The following is a 6936-nucleotide window of genomic DNA, read 5'->3' on the forward strand; positions in this document are numbered from 1 at the left end:
GTAATGTTCTCTTAGGCTCTGCTTTTCCACCTAGCCACATATGGCGAAGATCTTTTCATTTGTCAGCCTCCACCAACCTTAGGGCTCATTGTCATCCTCTTTGGCAATTTACCCTGGGTCTCAGCAGGGTCAGTCCCGGTTTCAGCTGTTTCTTCTCATTTCCTGCTTCTTCTCACTCTCCCAGCTGTGCCTGGTACCTCTGCCCGCTCACCTGCTGCCTTCCTGGTTCTCCAGGCCCACTGCCCACCCTCCACAATGTAATGTGGCTAAGCTACCCCAAAGGAGGGCAAGGAAGTTTTACTTCTTTTTATTGCTTACCTCTCAATTTTCCAGAACAGCACCAATCAAGGTTGTGTGTATTTAATCGAATTTTCCAAAGGATTAAAAGTAAGAAATAAAATGTCGAGAGAAAAATACTTAAAATTTAGTGTCAGCTCTGTTTCTTGAGTCTTAGCGGGGGAAAAAAATTATACCCTTCATAGGAAATCCCTTCACTGGCACACCCCAGCCCCACTCCTGGCCCCCAATTTCCAGGCTGGGAAACAAGCTTTCTCCTGGCTCCTCTCTGCTGTGGCCACACTATTACCAAGGCAAACTGGCAATCCTCGGGTGATATTCAATCATCAGAGATGGTCTGGCCAACGAGTTGCTTAAAATTTTCTTTCGAATGAGTTGTCATCATTTGAAAACCAGGAGATTTTATGTACAAACCTACATTTCTGGTTTCTCTTGAATGATGAAAAGCTTTGGCAGCATGGAGCCCGCATTCTTGTATGGCAACAATTTGGGAGCTGAGTACTCTTGCTCAAAATAGATAGAACATGTGTCCGCCAGGTGGCCGTGGGTCCCACCGGTTCCTATCATTAGACACTGGGGCGCATCACTTGTTTACTTACCTGCCTGGCTCCTCTAGGAATTTGAGTCAAAGTGGAGAAAAACTATTGTATGCTATCAGCTCCCCGCATCCACTGAGAACCTGCCTTAGAATCTCCCCCTCCACCCAAAGGGTAGCTGTCATCTGGGTGATTTCAGTGTCTAAAAGTCCTGTCCACACCCCACCTGAGGCCCAGGCCAGCTGGGTGAAAGCCATCTGCTCTGGGGTGGTGTCTAAGAAGGAGGGTCCCTGGGGAGAGGGTACACTGAGGGGCTCCGAACACCAGGAGGGAAAGGTGGGGTCATCGCTGGGAGCAGTCATAGCCATTACTTAGAAGTGGAGTGAAAAACATGCAAGAAATCTGAGGAGAGAGGCAAAGGCAATGGCGAAGCTGGTGAAACTGATGGCCGAGAGGGTTAGTGCAGACAGGATGGGACAAGGCATGGCTCGGGTCAGTCAGGACTTAATCCTGGGACAGGGCTCGTGAGGTTTTCCCCATTTCATGGGACGCCAGCAAGGTCATGGGAGCAGAATGTCCACGCAGTTGTGTGGGGTGGCCTCACCTCTACTGTCCTTGGGCAGCCGCTTATGTTACCACATCCTGGGCCTTGTCATCACCCAGAGGTGTTCTCTGCCAGAAATCTTAAACTCTAATCTCGAGGCTTCAGACCTCCGACGTCTCACCTTTCAGCTCTCTTGTTGAGGACTCCATCCAAGACTACTAACCCTCTTTGCTTCCCTTTCTTCCTGCCGGGCCTGGATTCCACCGGTTATCAGTTTGAACGGGTGTGCTCTGCTCCTTCACAACTTTCTCTTTCAACGCCTGCCCTGCAAACCACCAACCTTCACTCAACCAATAACGCCCTCTCCACCCTACGCTGGGTCACTGGGTGCTGCTGAGCCAAACAATGCCTCACCCCATGCCCAACTCCATGAAGCCTCTACTGCGCTAAGTCTAGGACCTGAAAAGCTCCCTCTACCCCGCCTCCAACTTGTCCACATCTGCACCCATCTGATTTCTGTCCCTCTTCCTCAGAGAGTCCTTGCTCCTATCCTTGGGACCCGTCTTCTCTTATCTCCTCTAGGACTTTGTGCTTTCAATAATCCTTTCTGTCTTCTGTCTTTAACTTTTCCCTCCCTCCTGAGTCCTGCTCAGCCCCATCTTTGAAGAAAAGTGCCCGGGAACTTCGGTGGAAATGACTACAGAATGATAACATTCAGGGTTCTAAGGAAGGAAGGAGAGAAATCAGCGAGATAAAGAAAACAGGCTGCAGGAAGGTGCATTTCTTCAAGCTCAGGGTTTTGGCAAGAAAAGCTAATGGGAACGAAATCCGAGGGACAAAGGGTTTGAGGGAACAGGATGCCCTTTTCACATCATATACTAAATTCGTCATAATGCCCTTCTTGTGTATATTATGTAGCTCACATGCAGCGTTTCATCCAATTTTCACTTCAGTCCAGCGCGATAGGCGTGGGTGAGACCAAGTGGGTGAGGAATGGCTTTGGGCGTCCAGAAGGTACTGGCACTGAGCTGGGGTGGGACCAGATATGCAGCTCAAGAAAGAAGGAGAAGGAAATCCCTAGTGGCTGCAGCCAACAGGGTAAAGCAGGGAAGTGCTGGTGCTGCCTGGCAGGAGAGATCATTTGCATGGAAAGGATGCAGCTGAAACAGATTTCTTAGACCTGGGAGTGCCTGCATGAAGAAAGAAATTCATCTTTAAGGTAGACCACGGGGGGACAATTGAAGGCAGAAAATGATGCCATTATTAAAGGTTGATGTGATCACTAAGTTAAAAACTAGTCCTTCGGTCTATTAGATAAAAAGAGAGGACCCAGGGAACCAGCCCTCTCAGAGAAACATTGAAACAAAGGGCAGCGTGAACAACTACCAAAGCACAGCCTTTGCAAAAAGAGCTCCACCGCCATCTAACCAAACAGATGTCCCCTTGAATGTGCTCTGGAGGTGAAAGCCAGGAGGTTTAACCCTACTTACAGGACTTCCCCAGCCATCTAGAGCCTCCCTGCACCTCCGTTTTCTTCAACTTGATAATCCCACCGCCCAGGCTCCCTCACAGATGTGGCAGGAATCAAATGTGACAGCACATGGGAAAGCGCTTTGGGAATTACAAAGTCTTAAGCAAATGTAACCCAACCCCACTGACAGTGGGGAAAGCTGGTTAAGGAGACTAAAACAGCCACTGCACAACTGAACGGGGCCGAATGGGTCTGGATGTGAGGATGGTGTGAGCAGAGACAATACCAAGGGGAAGTGAAACTCTGAAGACTGGGGGCAGGGGGATGGGGGGGTGGCGTGGCAGGGGGGAAGGAACAGCTTTTTAAAGACACACAAGGAAACCGCCATCTCAACTAATGAAGTAAACCCAGATCTTTCAAGGTCAACCCCGGCAGGGGATTCTCCACTGGGGTTTCCTTCTCAGCCACCTCAGTGGAACAGTGGGTTTTATTTAAAGAAGACTGCAGAGTTCTTACAAGATGAAATCTGCACCTTATACAAAGGGAAAGCATGACCCCAGAAATTACAAATCATCCACCATGTAAGGAAGAGGCTTATCAGATGATGGATGATGGAAGGAGCAGAGGCTTTGGATCCTGGCTGATCTGGGTTCAAATATGCCCCTTGGTAGCTGAGTGGTACTTCATTCTTAGTTTAACCACTCAATATTTATAAAATGGAAGTGATAATGTTGATCTAAAAGCATGAGATTAGATAATATGTGAAAAGCACCTCAGCACATGATGAGTGCTCAGTCCAACAATTCCTGGGATGCTGGGTTAGTAAAGAATGAGGTTCTGGGACTTCCCTGGTGGCGCAGTGGTTAAGAATCCACCTGCCAGTACAGGGGACTCGGGTTCGATCCGTGGTCCAGGAAGATCCCACATGCCGCAGAGCAACTAAGCCCATGCGCCACAACTACTGAGCCTGTGCTCTAGAGCATGCAAGCCACAACTACTGAAGCCCGTGCACCCTAGAGTCCATGCGTCACAACTACTGAGCCCATGCGCCGCAACTACTGAAGCCCGTGCAATCTAGGGCCTGTGTGCTGCAACTACTGAAGTCCATGCGCCTAGAGCCCGTGCTCTGCAACAAGAGAAGCCACCACAATGAGAAGTCCATGCACTGCAACGAAGAGTAGCCCCCGCTCACTGCAATTAGAGAAAGCCTGCACGTAGCAACAAAGACCCAACACAGCCAAAAAAAAAAGAATGCGGTTCTGTCATGAGAAAATTTTCTTGAACCAATTTACTTTCTGTCTGGAAAGGGAAGTCATACAAATGGAACAGTGGTTCTCAACTTGGGGTTGATTTTGCGGCCCCCCCCCCCCGGGGACATGTGGCAATGTCTGCAGACATTTTTGGTTGTCATAATTGGGTGGAGGGTTGCTACTGGAATCCAGTGGGTAGAGGCCAAGGATGCTGCTAAACATCCTACAACACACAAGACAGACTCTTAGAATAAAGAATTCTCTGGCTCCAAATATCAGTAGTGCCAAGATCGAGGAATGCTGGCCTGGCCTAAACCTGGGTCTTCATTGTTCCTTCCACAGTGTTTAGTCAATAGGCCAAGTCAACCCAACTGCATCTGTGGAGGTTCGTGCTCTGAAGCAGCCAGTGAAGGGAAATATTCATGTGACACAAATGTGCTAGTTTAGGGCTGTTTAGGGCTGTTAACAATCTTTGTTTGAGGCTGGAGTAATTCATTTAGATTGTGTTTATTGGTCACAGAGGACACCAGGTTTGGGGATGTGTTAATATTTTGGAGGAGGGAAATTATGTCCAAAGTCACCTTGACAAACAAGAGAAGTAGTTTTCCAAAAGCAGAATGGAATCCTTATTGGGGAAAAATTAGTGAGGCTCACGGGTCATGGAAATGACCTGAAGGTCACAGAGGACGAAAATTTAAACATGGCCTATGGTTGAGACAGACTCCTTCAGCGTTTCTGAGACTGAGCAAGGCCATTTTAAACAGCTCAGTGCAGAGCTTTGTATTTTTAAAAGAGATATGGAGAAACCCACAGAAAAGGAACAATAAGAGCTGGAAAATAAAGAGTTCTAAATACAGGCAAAAGGAGTTTGGGTTTTTTAACACGGAAAGGAGAGGACTGAATGTGCGAGGATTTGAACAAGAAAGATTATCACAAGGAGAAAAATGGCCAGCTGTTTTCCATCTCCATGGAAGAGCAAATTATAGGAAATGGGCTGAGATTACAGCACAATGGTGGTTATGAATACGAAAGCATTTCCTAATTGGACACTGGAACAGACTTCAGAGGAAAACAGTTCAATTCCCATTACTCAAGTTTGCTAAAAATAGGTTAAGTATTGACCTGACCACAGACAGGGGACTGGACCTGATGACTTCTTGAGTTCCTTGGTTTAATGATTTTGTCTCTGTCTTCGCAAGGCACAGCTAATTTGCTGATGAGTGAAAAATTCAGTTGTTTCACTGGATGGTCTATAGAAGCGAGTTTCCTAAACAACCCATCTGATGGATTTTCATTGATTGTGTTATTAAACTGACTGGTAGTTTTAGTCATTTGACAAAACCTTTGTAATTTTATAACTACAGAGCATTTGTAATTTTATAACATTTGTTTTACTCCTTGAACTTGGACATGAACCTATAAATTATATGATGCTTGTGGGTCGTCAAGTCAGCCTTGCATTGATCATAATGTTTAGTAGCTCAGATTTATGAGACACTGGTTTACGCTGATACTGTTACACACTTTGATGTAAACTGAACCAGTCATTCAGAACAGAGTAAACGAGGTGAGGAAATGGTCCCAGGCCTTCGGTTTGTTTCAAGGGTGTGCTCTTTGCCTCCAGAGTGTATTATTGTATTCATGGGGTTTTTTTGTTTGTTTTCTTGTTTCTGTCTGGCCCCACTGTGTGGCTGGCGGGATCTTAGTTCCCCGACCAGGAATTGAACCCGGTCCCTCCACATTGAAAGTGCAGAATCCTAACCACTGGACCACCAGGGAATTCCCTATTGTATCTGTGTTGAAGTCAATATCTGAGTTTGAATGTGGCAGGTGGGGGGTTGGGAAAAAAGATGCGATCCTGCTGTTTCTAGCATTGTACAGAAATGAATCCTTTCCATTTCCAAGTGAATTTACTAAATTGCTGATAGAAAAGTACCCAATCTATTGAAGCCTCACATCATGTACCGTGAGCGTCAAGCTAGTGTGTTTCCTTGGACCCTCTTGTGCATATACTTTAACTTTTTAGGCTTACACCTTAAGCGGGAGCAAGAACATAGACTGACTTTGTCATCCATTGAGTTTTTAGCTTCTCTGCTAAAAAATGTTCCTCTGTAAATGTTCACATTAGAGGCACCAGTAATCAGTAGTTCCCTGGTGTTCTTAAAAGGTATAGAAAAGCAGTAAAATCATTGATGTGAATACAAAATGCTGTGTATTCAATAAGAAATAAGCCTTGTCAAGGCAGAATTCTACACAAGGGTCTACTGACCTGGTTTTATCCCTGTGGCAGGATTGCTGGCTGTTCCCTAACAGCCAATCCTTCCTTCTTCCTTTAATAATACAGCCTCTGAGTTTTAGCCAAACCCATGACTGTTTCACTAAAGACTACATTTTTTCAGCATTCCTTGCACTTAGGTGAGGTAAGGAATAAGTTTTGACTGATGAGATGTGGGCAGAAGTGATGTGTGCCATTTCTGGTCCATGACCTTACAGGGGAAGGATAACACCACCCTCCATGTCTTCCTTCTCCCCTACCTATAGGCTGGGAGGCAGACATGATGGCAGGATCTGGAGCAGCCACCTTCAACCATGAGATAGAAATCCTCTGTTGAGGGTAACAGAGAATCAAGATGGAAGAAACTTGGGTTTCCATTATCATGGAGCCACTACATTAGCCTTGGACTATTTATGCTTTGACTATTACAGGACAGAAAAATAAACTTCTATTTGTTTAAGCTACTATTATTTTGACTTTTATAACAGTAGTCGAACTGGTATCCTAACTAATATCCTAACTCTCTGGGCACCAGAACCTTAACTTTCGTAATTCAAGTATTT

This window comes from Eubalaena glacialis, chromosome 11 (assembly GCF_028564815.1).
Source record: "Eubalaena glacialis isolate mEubGla1 chromosome 11, mEubGla1.1.hap2.+ XY, whole genome shotgun sequence".
NCBI lineage: Eukaryota > Metazoa > Chordata > Mammalia > Artiodactyla > Balaenidae > Eubalaena > Eubalaena glacialis.